The sequence below is a fragment of the Mercenaria mercenaria genome, chromosome 14, assembly GCF_021730395.1.
Source record: "Mercenaria mercenaria strain notata chromosome 14, MADL_Memer_1, whole genome shotgun sequence".
In the NCBI taxonomy this organism is placed as follows: domain Eukaryota; kingdom Metazoa; phylum Mollusca; class Bivalvia; order Venerida; family Veneridae; genus Mercenaria; species Mercenaria mercenaria.
Window position 1 is genome coordinate 11,257,474 of NC_069374.1, and position 14,613 is coordinate 11,272,086.

Genomic DNA, 14,613 nt, shown 5'->3' on the forward strand with positions numbered 1-14,613 from the left:
CTGTAGCAAGAGGCTTGAGAGCATTTATGATAAAATGATACAAACTGCTTTAGAATCAATGTGTAATAAAATGTCATTCATAAACATAGTGATTTTTAATAGCCTATGATCTTCTTTCACTTGCTTTCCGTTTTATAAATAATAAGGTATAAGGTATAAAGCAATACATTATTCATATCAGCTAACCAAAAAGAGAGCAAATATGATAAAAGTAGGTGAAAATATCTTATTAAATAAGTCAAATCTTAATCAAGACGTGCAGAATGTGTACAGTTCATATTTTTATAGACATTTCGTCTTGATTTTAGATTCAGATATGAACACTAGGACACTGTTTAAGCCGCCAGTGCCTGGGACGTGAGGGCAGTCCAACATTTCATTGCCTCAATCAAACCAAGTCGGACTCCGCTATCATTGTGTTTGGTTATGTTCTATGCTTCCAAAGGATCATCTTTAAAATTTTATCAACTATAACAACAACTGTATTAAAGTACCATGAGATGGTTGTAAAAAGTCTCCCCGTACTCGGATTCAGTGTTCCTAGATTTTCTTGTCCTATGAGATCACAGAGTCCATTCGATTTTACTATAATAGTATCCCATTCGTTACTATCGCAGAGCTAGATAAAAACTTGCAGTAGATTAGACCTAATACCAGTTTTGTGCTATGAATTCTAGTGTCATACTCTTAACCTTTAACCTTTCATAAAGAAATGTGCAGTTACTCCCACTGACATGCGACAATACCAGCCGGAAACTCTAGGTATGAAAGGACGTAATATAGAAATGTTTTATATACTAGATCTCCCTGATTGTGCAATGTTATTATAATGTTCTGTCTTTGTGCTAGATATAATTTTTAGGTTAATTTGCTACAATAATAATTTTAATGTTCATACGTTTTTTAATCATGTCCTTCTTTTACAGCTTGTTTTACTTTTGTTCCTTATAAATCTGTTAACATATAGCCGGTTCAAAAGCACCTAGAGTGCTTATGTTGTATTGTTACTTGTCTTGCCGACTCAAAATAAAATGTATCTTATCTTAGAAACTATACATTCAGTTTTTAAATAATGCATACCTGAACGTAAATGAAAAATGGCATGACATGGAAATAAACAATGATTAATATCCAATGGAAAAAAGTCAAGAACGCAGACACATCAAACCACAATCTTATAGTTTGTATGAGTGTGTACATGATTAGTAAGTACTCAAAAATAAATATACTAGGTCAAACACATGTGATACGAGGAAGATATGAACACATATGATAAGACAAAATGTTGAGCACCGCCTTGAAACGGTCAGTGACAAAGGCACCACTGATAAGCGTGATCGCTGTTATGGTGCGCACCACAGATCACTATCATACCTCAACTACACGTAAAGGTACTTTGTGTAATTTAATGTTATCCCCGCCAAATAAATTCCTTTCACATATACAAAAGGCACAATATGTAAACCACGGAAATGCTTGTGTAAAATATACATCAAGACACTGACGAAACAAGCTAGAGTAAAAGTGAAAAGCTCACTTGCGGTGGGCTTAAGGACTGCTTGCCAAGGAATCGAATAGAGTCAGTCGGAATCACAGTTTCCAGCACATTTCATTAAAATGCAATGACGTAGACGGCATAGATGCCAGATTAATCTAAATAATAATCAGTATGTGCCAGACAATTTCGTAATAAATAGCACCGATCCACCACGTTTATCATATCTGTGGCATTTCATCAATACGACGAAACCATACACCTGGCATGACCAATCACAATTAGTCGCTAAATTTTCATTTGCGAGAATTAGTATAATAAATTATATTGCTAGACGCATAAATATTCTAATCGATTTGTCAGTAATATTGTTGTATCATTGATATCATTATCATCTAAGAATTTTCAATACATTGCAGCTAAAGAAAATTAAACATTTTTGAGATGTTAAATTATAATAACAGTTCTACATTACAGGCAGACAGATCTTTGGAAGAAATTGAAAATGGATATTTCATTGAATTTATTTCATAACATTTGTCAGAAATTAATTAATCGCTTGTCAGATATACATCAAACGTTTTATCGAATTAAGGATTGCACAACCTCAAAATAGGAAGGATCGGCGTCAAGTCAATTACTAAGACCAGACAATTATAAAAATGAAAGAAAGAAAAATACAAAGTAACCACTTCGTGTCAGACAATATAGTTATAACCTGCCAATATCTGCTAGTTTCTGTCGTTGTGGAATATGATCCGTGAGGTAAACCTGCCGATAAGCCGGCAGAAGAAGTAACGTAACTGTCAATGGCAAATATGCCCGATACAGGAATTCCTTTCGTTGCGTGTGTTAAATTCATTTTCATTAGCATATATAAAAGCAACAAGTCTGTATTATTACAGTTAACAGGTTAATTAATGAATCATATCTTTTTTCTAGCATGCATTTCCTTAATGGTTACGTTTTAAGGAAGCAAATCAGGTACTAGTTAATATGGCGTAGATATATATTTCATCCACGCAAACTTGATATGATACAGGTAACGGAGTCATTTCTTTCGAGCAGGGGTCGAATTAAACGTAACACTTAACATTGTAATTTTGCTGTAAAAGAAGTTGTATCATGCCATGTATATTTATATAACTAAGACCAATCGTTTCCTTATGCAACAGAACATACGCACGAACAATCTGATGCTTTTGATGCTTTCGATAGAAAAGCCGACAAAATTGATCATATATAGTGTTGTGTCTGAGAAGAAAATACCTGATTGAAATAGCTCTGATCGAATGTTGAGTAGTCACCATTAATGGAATGGTTTACTAGAAGCTAATTCAAAGTTCTGTGTCTTACTCTCATGACGGACAAAATTAAAGTGTGATCATTAAAACAAAAACTCCATTGTCGTTCTGTTTTTCCTATTTTGATCTGATTTAATTGAAACCTTTATCAAAATAAACTGAAGTCTTTTTTTCGTGTACATACTAAAATTAGATTTTAAATTTAACTGATTAGCCTGTCGGTGTGTTTTGTACACTGAAACGCTACATTGTGTTTGAAGACCTTGTAATGTGGTACCAGACCTGCATCTACGATTCACACTATTTTGTGTTATTTGTCATCAAGAGGAAACGCATAATCACAAGTGTGCATTCGTCAAAAGACTCATAAAATTACTCAAAATTCGTATGATACTTGTAGTCACCTTATAGATGGAATACATAAGAAGAATCTAATAGTCAAAATGACGTTTCTTGTAATTGTTGGTGCCTATTAAACAGTTTTAAGGTCGACGTGATACAAATTTGTGCAACATTGTTTTGAAATTACGGTATTTATCAAGGTTATCTCCTTCAACTGATTTTATTATCCGTTTTGAAAATGAGGTTTAAAAAACAGGCGTTAAATGATCTTTTTGAAGAAGACTATCACTAATGGTGACGAATACCCGTAGGGAGCAGCTTATTGTCAGAGGAACAGGGGTATTGAAAATATGATACATTGCATTTGAATATTGTACAGGGAAAACATGTACAAAGATGCACAAAAAATGTTGTGCAAAATAGTATAAAATATCCAAATTTCATTGCTGTAGCTTATAAAAAGGAAAGTAGGTCAGTAAGTTAAGATCAAGGTCACTGAAAGTGAGTTGTGAGATGTGTGTTCAAAACTGTACAAGTGGTTTAAATTTTATGGCAATATCTTAAAAAAGAAGAAAGAAGGTAAATAGGTCTTGGTCGAGGGACTATGTAATCACTAAGGGTCATCAACTAGTTATACTTAACAGCATATGAAATATGTAAGTTAATTATTCATTTTTCCCAATGTAGCTCTATTCGTGTCTGAAACAAATAAAGGGCCATAACTTCGTGAAAAATCATTCAAATAAAACGTGCTTCGCACAATATACTTGATACCGACGATAACAATAAGGTTTGATAAAAGTCTGGCATACAATGTCCGAGAAATAGCGCCGACATATTTTTTATACATATGAAGAAAAATTAATAAAGGACCATAACTAAGTGAAAAATCATCCAAATGGAACTCGCTTCGCACATGCACATGCTGCTAATAATTATTACAAGGTTTGGTGGAAATCTGGCAAATAATTGCTAAGAAATAGCACGAACAAAACTAATAATGACTTTAATGAAACTGACAGGAATATAATCCATAAAAGGAGAACATAAATCGTAAAATGATCAACAACATCTTTACCAACATTCTATCTGTCCAATACATATTTACACGGTAAAGTCGCAGACTGTTCTGTGCTACTGAAAACATAAAAGAAATGGATGCCATTTGTAAAGATATAAAATATACAGAATTCGAAAATACTGGGAAAAATTACTATAGGCTGTTAAACGAAATTTGAAAACAAAATGCGTCCAAGGACTAGTCCCCGCGGTCTACATTTGATCCATGACAACGCTGTGGCTCACAAAAATGCATCGTTCATAACTTGCTGAGAGATAAAAGAGTGGTACAAATCAATTGTCCCGCTTATTCACCAGATCAAACTCCTCGTGACTTTTTCCTCTTTCCAAGGCTGACAAATATGCTGGCTGGCGGCAAACATCTATGGAATATAGCACATGGGGTGTGGTGTTTTTCAGCAACTTAAGACCATACAAAGGGGAGACTACTCTGCAGCGATCACCTCATATATCCCGACCGTGGAAGTGCATGTAAGACAAGAGCGAACAATTTCAAGGTAGAAAAGATGGAATGCAACATTTGACAGTTTTAGTTCTTTATTACTGGTCTACGGTCAACTTTTCGCAGCCACTGGTTGTAGTGCACGCGACGCTGTTGCCAGTAAAATTATATCCAGGTCTCATATACTGCAAGGAGTGGTGACATTGTGTGATCATCTGAATTTGAAAACTTTTTCAGCGTTTCCTTAGCACACATCTGGCTCTATCAGCCTGTTGCTACTGAATTAACATGTGACGCATCCATCGATGCACGAACCTTCCTTAATCTAATGTGCTTGATGACAATCCCAAGCGCATAATTTTCATCATTTTTAGAATGGCACTCATATGTTTTGTATTAACTTGCACTGATGTGATAATAATTGTCTCTTAAAGGCGTGTATTTCATTTGTTTATCTAAATTTTCCCTTTAACGTGATAGAATATTTCAAGGCTTTGCCATTTTAGATACTAGTAGACAATGCAATAAATGTCTGTTTCCCTAAATAGAACAAACAGTATGAAAATCAGTTTGACCAGACAGATTCCATTTTCGTATTTATACTTACACCAGAAGGAATACAAAAGCATTAAGAGAAAATTAATTTGTTGTCACAATGTATTTAGAACTTGTGATTTTCTCCTGTCTTGTTTGCAATTGCTGTGTCGCGTTGCCGATACAATCAAATCAAATACGCCTCTTCGTTATTAGGATTTATTAACCATCTAATGTAGGTTTAATTCTCAAGCCGCACGCTAATCATTTTTCCATGGCCTAGGTCGATTTCAGTTATAAATTGCGAAGACTTGTCATAGTCCGGTCTATATGCGAGTATTTCATTCTTAATGTTTGGAATTTTTTTTTTGAAATGAGATTAAATAGCTTCAAGTAGATAGTTAAGATAACGTCTTAAGGAAAATCGGTTCAGTGAAACAGCAAGTTCTGTGGAAATGAAACTATTAACATATTAAAGCATTTATGTAAAGGCTATTCTTGATAGCACTATGCATTGTTTAGGAATAAATGTCGACTTTGTCCAGTTTTTCATACTTGTCAATAGTTCACTGTATATAAGGTTAAGTTTTAAAGGTACATATTCACATCTTCTGGGATAAATCTCAATAATTTCGATGACATGTTGTCACATCAATTTTTCATTTTGTAAACACCATGTTCTATTTCAAATTGTTAATATTTCATACGCGTCTCGTAGATATTTACCATTCCTGAAAGATATTATGGTATTATTCTTTCTGTCGATACATAAAAAGGCTTCATATGCCAATAAGTCAAAACTGGAGGCCACTTCTGCAAATGGCAATCTTTAAAAACTGCGGTGCATGGGACTTCATTTCAACACAAATTTTTAAACTCTTCAAATAAATTGATACACAAGGATCATGTCTGGCAGAATAAGTGTTAAAGCAAACAATAACACTATATGAAACTTGTAACCTATGGTCATTAAATGCAATTTATTTCACAGTTTTTAAACTACTAAAACTGTTATCAGGTATTAAGTAAATGATTCAGAGCATTAATTATTCAGGTTGAAATATTATTCGGAAAACAAGTCATCTCCTGATACTTTAAGGTTCCACGCAAAATCTCGTGTTAAGGTGTATAGTCTTCTCAGTGATATGCTTTCTGGATTTGCCTGGTGATAAATTACAAACGTTTAGAAAATCACTACCTGGCCAAACGAAATGTGCCAACAGTTAGTATCATATTTAGTATATTACATACATCTTTTCTTAGAATAAAACTTGACATTATTATTATATATATAATAAACTAAATAATACGCTAGGTATGAAGTTTGAAAGAAGGACCACCGAAAACCAAGTCTCACTTGTATCATCTTCATGAATTTAGTGAAACCTGTTGTTTTAAGTTTTTTTTCTATTAATTGTTTTATAGAATGTTGCTTATATATATATATATTGAACTTCATCATCTCCTTTCAAAATCTTTCGATTGGTGTTTTCCTTAACTTTTCATATGTACATATATGGAAGACAAAAATATGTATAAATAGTAATGTTTTAGAGAAACAGAACTTGATTCCTTTTTTTCAAAACATATATGAAATATCTTTATTAAAATGTGTTCAGAAGTATTTAGTGTGAAGTGAATAAGGTTTGTGACCAATAAAGTTGTAAAAAATATCTACAAATCCTCCTGGATAAAGAACTAAAACTCAAACTAAATCCTCTCATTCAAGAAATAGGTAATTTACCAGTTTGCATGAAATGATATCTCTTTGTTCTTTTAATGTAAAACTCTTATATAGAATCGAATTTCCGTGTCTGACATATATCATAATATAAATCCCAGACAATCTGATTTAGGTGCATTGGTATTCCATAATGCCTAAAATGTGTTTTTTTTCTGTTTCTTCTGTTATTCCAGTTAATCTTTATCAGATCTAATCTTTATCAGATCTAACGAATATAACGTCTGTTGAACACAAAATATGTTGTTACGTTTAGAAAATTCTAATTCTATGTTGAATCAGGTATTATTCTGATTTATGTCACGTACATAAATACATACATACATACATACATACATACATACATACATATATACATAGATAAAATGTACATAAGTGGACGCATTTATCCATCCATCCATCCTCATGAACGTTAATTCATACGCACCTTCTTATGTAAGTACATCTATACTTTCTTCCATACATATAAAGACAGGCCACACACAAAACACACGTCCGAAATGAATAATTAGTCAATACACTGCACGGCAGTTTGTGTGATGACAGCTCGTTGAAACCAGGTGTTTGAAGTTTCTCCTTTTTCAGCAGAAACCTTCAGATGTGGCTATTTGCTGAGCCACATACTAGATATTAGCTACCTTTTGCCAGCCTGTATGTTGCCCGGAACTAAAAGAAAGGAATAGTGAAGAAAATGTGTATAAAGTAACGATTTCTCCAAAGTATAGTCATTTTAATGTGTCACAATAATAAAACAAATTATTTACTTGTTCTTAATTGCGAATGATAACGGTTCAGTGAAGTGCAGGTACTGGGTCGTATTTATGTAAAAAAAAAAAAAAAGTTTGGTCATATGATTTAACTGAATGCCCATACGCCTTTGGTTGGAAGCATCGAGCACAACAAACACACCTTTAGACAAACATCGCAAATATGCAGACTAACTACAAAGAAAAGATGTAGTTCAAAGATAACAGTGAACAAGCTGCTTCAAATATACATCAACAAGTACATTATAATTACGTGAAAGATATATTTATATTAAAATGGGGTAAAAAGGTGAAGGAGAAATGAAAGTATGTAAAATGGGGCTACGCATAACGAGTAGAGGGGCATAAAAAGTGTGTGTGTGTAAAAGGAATACACACCACCAATGTCCGTGACAATGCATATAAAATACCAAATGAACTGGTCAAAAACAAACTTAAATATGGGGCACTGGAACGGTTATTAACCTATATAAAGGAAACCGGGGGTTTAACAGCATTAGGAGCTAACTTTATTTCCAACTAGTTAGACAGGAAATCATCGAAAATCCCTATTTGTAGTGGAATAAAACATATCAACGTCTGATGACCCATTCACGCTTCTGTGGAATCAACTATTCTACATGGAAGGCATATTTAAAATATGGCTTAATACCAAGAATTTCATTCTAAGTATGTCTTAGTTCCAGCAGACAAGGCGGCCAACAATATTATCATCATTTGACGCCTACATTATATTAATGTTTTACAAAACGAACTAAATAGCACTAACACTTATACATTGAGTCCTTCTGTTGAAAATAAGTTGATTACTGATCACATCACTGAAGTTTCTAATTTAAAAGTTCGTATAGACGATCACCAAATTAAACTACCGACCATGTATTGGATTCCTAAATTGCATAAACTGCCATATAAAGCTCGCTTCATCGCTAACTCAAGCTCTTGTTCAACTACAAATATTTCAAAACTATTAACATCATGTCTAACTGCTGTGAAAGCCCACGTGGAAAGATACTGCGATAAAGTATACGAGAACTCTGGTAAACACTTATTTTGGTCGATTAAAAATTCTGGTGAAATCCTGGATAAGTTGAAAATTAATAATTACAAGGTATCTACAGTCAGTACATACGATTTTACTAGTTTGTATACCACTTTACCACATAACTTAATAAATGACAAATTAACTGCCCTAATTCAAAAGACTTTTGCCAGAGAGAATGCTACATTTATTGCTTGCAATTTTGATAAAGCTTTTTTTACTAACAATATTATTAAACATTATACAATGTGGCCCTGTGACGAAGTTTGTAAAGCCCTTTCCTTTTTATTGAACAACATTTACATCAGGTTTGGGAATGCAGTTTTTAGACAAGTTGTTGGTATTCCCATGGGAACAAATTGTGCACCCCTTGTCGCAGATTTGTTTTTATATTGTTATGAAAGAGACTTTATGTTGAGCCTCTCTCCAGATACGCAGGCAGATATTATAACGGCATTTAATAATATATCACGCCATCTAGATGATATTCTTAATATGGATAATCCGTTTTTTGGTCAGTTGGTGGGTACTATTTATCCTAGGGAGCTTCAGTTAATTAAAACTAACAATTCGGATACTGATGCTTCATTTTTAGATTTACATCTCTCTATTTATGACAATTTTATACATACCAAAATTTATGCCAAGAGGGATGATTTTAATTTTAGTATTGTGAATTTTCCCCATTTGGATGGGGATGTACCTCAGGCTACATCTTATGGGGTATATGAGTCAAAATATATTTTTGCAACAAAATCGTGTCCCAGGCAATATTTCCATGACTGCAATAGATATAGAGAAACATTATACACTTGCAGGTTATAGTCTATATAGTTCTGTCTGGTTCAGTGAAAAAATAGTGTCAGATGCGAGAAGAAAATGTCAAAACATTTGATCAATTTGTCATAAAATGTATTTATCCAATGTCTCCAAAGTGGTATTTTGTTAATCAGATGCAATTGCACCAACTTATAGGGGTAAAATACTGTTCCTGTACATTTCGTTACTTACTTTATGCATATTTTTTTTGAAAATAAAACATACAGATGTTAAATTCCTACATATTTTATGTATATTTTCCATCGAAAATCCTGTCCCCTAAAACTAGTTCAGTGCTGTAACATGTTGCAATTTTCAATAAGTACAAGGTTGCTTCCCTTTGTGATTGTAACGCCATTGTACCTCCTTTTAGAAGAGCACTGTTGGAAACCATTATGGCGGGAGTCGTAGCACACTATCGTTGAAATATTTTCGTACGGCAATTTTTATGTTGATAGGTAAGTGAGTACAATTAAATCCTATCAGTGACGTAACGGTCTGAAAACTGTTTACATTTATATGAAAGCGTGCATGTTTTTAATATCAAATGTGCTGAACAAAATGTAAATGTTTGAGAAGAAAACAAAACACATGCAATGATTATGGATGTAGAAAGTGGCGTTATATAATTAAATATATCCTTGATGTAACAGTCAGTGATGTTACTGTGAAAATCGTTACAGCAAACATGGAATTCGCTACGTCAAAGAAATGATTCTAGAAAACGCTTCGGATTTTTTTTAAAGGTGGATGTTTTTGATAATGTCTATTTGTCATAAAGTACATGTTATATATTGCAAACGTTTATGGCAAAAACCGCTCCTTGTGTTTTCTAATGCGCAGGAAATCTACACTATTACAAAAGTTTGTTACATCAAAGAATACATACTGTTACGCAAAGGAAGAAATATGGCATTCTTGGCATTATATGTTCTTCTAGTAAATACAGCTGTACAAAACAAATCACAGCCTTTGTGTGTGTCATAGCTTCACATTTATTTGCATAAAAGATACGTGTGAATGTGTAACAAGCTTTGGAGATAGAAATTGTTACATCAAAGAAGAGAATTTGTTACATGATGGAAATTATCACATAAAATGTTAATATGCTAGCTACTGCATTTAATAAAACCTTAATTTGTTTCCACTTTTTTATTAAATATCTCTATATATCTATTCTTTGCAACTAAAATGGTTATTTTTGATGCTTGTGTAAAGTAAAGATCTCAATTTAATGTATTGTTACACCAAAGAATGCATATTGTTACATCAAGTAATTTATATAAAATAGTTCTGTTTTTATTGAGAAATGCAAATACTTGCAGTTATTTGTGTTTTTACATTATAAACGATTCCAACGTAATCTTTAGATTGTATTTGAATTGCATTGAACATATTGTCAATGTGATAAAACCGTTATAGAAAGGAATGTGAATTTAAACAGATAACCTTGTATCAGAGACATACTTACATAAAAAATATGATGGATATATACCTATCCATTGTAAAAGTATAAAATAGACTTAAAATCAATTGTTTTATATTGTTTTATCTTGTATATCAGGCATGAATCAATATACATTGTAACAATTGTAACATCAAGGAAACGCTTTGCTTTAGACAGTCAACTTAACAAATGTTACAGAAGAATGCTTGGAATATAATACATATATAGCGGAAAAAATAAATAAAGATGTCTAAAGTATATTTTATATATTTAATTATTCTAGTTAATGAATATGAAATAATACAACTTGACCGGTCTCATCCGCTTACGGGATCTTCAGGAGTAAAATTTTTTATTTGACATCAGTAACATCGCTTGGTAACGACGTCAATTTATTGTAATAAAGGGCGTTACTATTTTGGGATTTGTCAAGGGACGTTACCATGTTTTTATTGATTCATTAAAAATCATGGTAATGTCAATTTATGAAATACGAAAAAGAACTTTTTGTCCAGAGCTGAATGCAAAAAAGCGCATCAAAAAAGACATGGTGACGTGCCTTGACAGATCCCAATAGAGAAACGTCCATTATTACAATAAAGTGACGTCACCAAATGACGTTACCGACGTCAATTAAACTGCTATATATAGACATACGCTGCAAGGATTAATCAAACCAGTTGTAGCAAATAGAGATGAGCCCGTGTATATTTTATGGCGTTCTAATAGAACAGATATGACCAGGGAGCATTGGGTACTAAACCACTTTGTACCATTACTAAAATATCTTGAACCTGATTTAGGAGTTCAAAACAATGTCAATGTTGACAATACCCTTGCCAAAGAAAGAAACAGTGGAAATGACGAAAGGAATGATAGCGATAATGTTACAATTCATATATATATTGATGGTGACAATGTTGAACAGGATAGTGCTGTGAAGGACAATGTTAATGATGGTGACAATGTTGAACGGGGTAGTGCTGTGAAGGACAATGTGAATGATGATGACAATGTTGAACAGGGTAGTGCTTTGAAGGACAATGTGAATGATGATGACAATGTTGAACAGGGTAGTGCGGTGAAAGACAATGTGAGTGATGGGGACAATATTGAACAGGGTAGTGCAGAGAAGGACATTGTGAATGCTGGGGCAATGTTGAACAGGGTAGTGCGATGAATGACAATGTAAATAATGATGACAATGGTGAACAGGGTAGTGCGGTGAAGGACAATGTGAATGATGATGACAATTTTGAACAGGGTAGTGCGGTGAAGGACAATGTGAATGATGGTGACAATGTTGAACAGGGTATTGCTTTGAAGGACAATGTGAATGATGATGACAATGTTGAACAGGGTAGTGCTTTGAAAGACAATGTGAATGATGATGACAATGTTGAACAGGGTAGTGCGGTGAAGGACAATGTGAATGATGATGACGATGTTGAACAGGGTAGTGCTGTGAAGGACAATGTGAATGATGATGATAATATTAAACAGGGTAGTGCTTTGAAGGACAATGTGAATGATGATGACCTTGTTGAACAGGGTAGTGCTGTGAAAGACAATGTGAATGATGATGATAATGTTGAACAGGGTAGTATTTTGAAGGACAATGTGAATGATGATGACAATGTTGAACAGGGTAGTGCAGTGAAGGACAATGTGAATGATGGTGACAATGTTGAACAGGGTAGTGCGGTGAATGACAATCTGAATGATGATGACCTTGTTGAACAGGGTAGTGCTGTGAAGGACAATGTGAATGATGATGATAATGTTGAACAGGGTAGTATTTTGAAGGACAATGTGAATGATGATGACAATGTTGAACAGGGTAGTTCGGTGAAGCACAATGTGAATGATGGTGACAGTGTTGAATGGGTCAGTGCGATGAAGGACAATGTGAATGATGGTGACGATGTTGAACAGGGTAGTGCGATGAAGGACAACGTGAATGATGGTGACAATGTTGAACAGGGTAGTGTGGTGAAGGAAAACGTGCATGATGATGACAATGTTGAACAGGGTAGTGCGGTGAATGACAATGTAAATGATGATGACAATGTTGAACAGGGTAGTGCGGTGAAGGACAATGTGATTGATGATGACAATGTTGAACAGGGTAGTGCGATGAAAAACAACGTGAATGATGATGACAATGGTGAACAGGGTAGTGCGGTGAAGGAAAATGTGAATGATGATGACAATATTGAACAGGGTAGTGCGGTGAAGGCCAATGTAAGTGATGATGACAATGTTGAACAGGGTAGTGTGGTGAAAAACAACGTGAATGATGATGACAATGTTGAACAGGGTAGTGCGGTGAAGGACAATGTGAATGATGATGACAGTGTAGAACAGTGTAGTTCGGTGAAGAACAATGCGAGTGATGATGACAATGTTGAACAGGGTAGTGTGGTAAATGGCAATGTGAATGATGTTGACTTACAGTCTTCTGCAGATAGTAAAGGAGAGAAGTATGATGACAAAAAGAGATTGTATCTTGTCGGAGATAATGTCATCGTTGATTTTAATGGGAAACCATATGTTGGTATTGTGAGGAAAGTAATGTCATTAAACTTGCTAGTTGACTGTATGCACACAACAGGCAAAAGAAATAAAAGAAATAACAATTCTTTCAGTTGGCACAAAAAGATAAAAGACCAGAATTGGTATCATGTTAGCAATATCATTACGACTGTCAATCTTCACAAAATGTCAGGGGCTACAGATAGGTATATGCTAGATGATAAATCCTGGAATGTTTATTCATCCTATACATAAACATTCTTTATGTAACAATTCTACACAGTCAGTGACTCAAAATAATGTTAAGTTAACATTTGTTTGTTCATGTCAAGTCTCACAAACACTGACTTTGACTGTTGATTTTCATTGGTTTCTTTCGATCATTTCAGAATGTTTCTTTGCAATGACAAAATTTTCCTTGATGTAGCAAAAAGCTTTAAAGATTAAAAAATGAAACTGTTGACATTATCATGTTAAACACTATCAGCAATTTTGAATTACGCATTAAACGATAAAGTTGGTGTTCTTTTAGTAAATACTTCTCAGTTTCTTAAATTTTTAAGCCAGTTATGTGTAATTATTTTCCTTCCTGTAACAAAAACTGTTCTTTCATGTTACGAAAATTCTTTAAGTGTTTTTAAAAATGATACTGTTGACACTATCATGTTAAACACGATTAGCAATTTTGAATTACGCAATAAATGATAATGTTGGTTTTCTTTCAGTTAATAGTTATAAGTTGATTAAACTTTAAAGCCAGTTAAGTGTAATTATTTTCCTTCGTGTAACAAAACTGTTCTTTCATATAACGAACATTATTTTAAAGATTTTCAAAAAATGAAACTGCTGACACTATCATGTTAAACACGATCAGCATTTTATTATTACATATTATACGACAATGTGGTTGTTCTTTTAGTTAATAGTTCTAAGTTTATTAAACTTTTAAGCCAATTAAGTGTTATTATTTTCCTTCCTATAACAAAAACTGTTCTTTCATGTAACGAACGTTCCCTGATATAACACATCACTTTTTCTTAAATTACATCCGTATATAACAATATA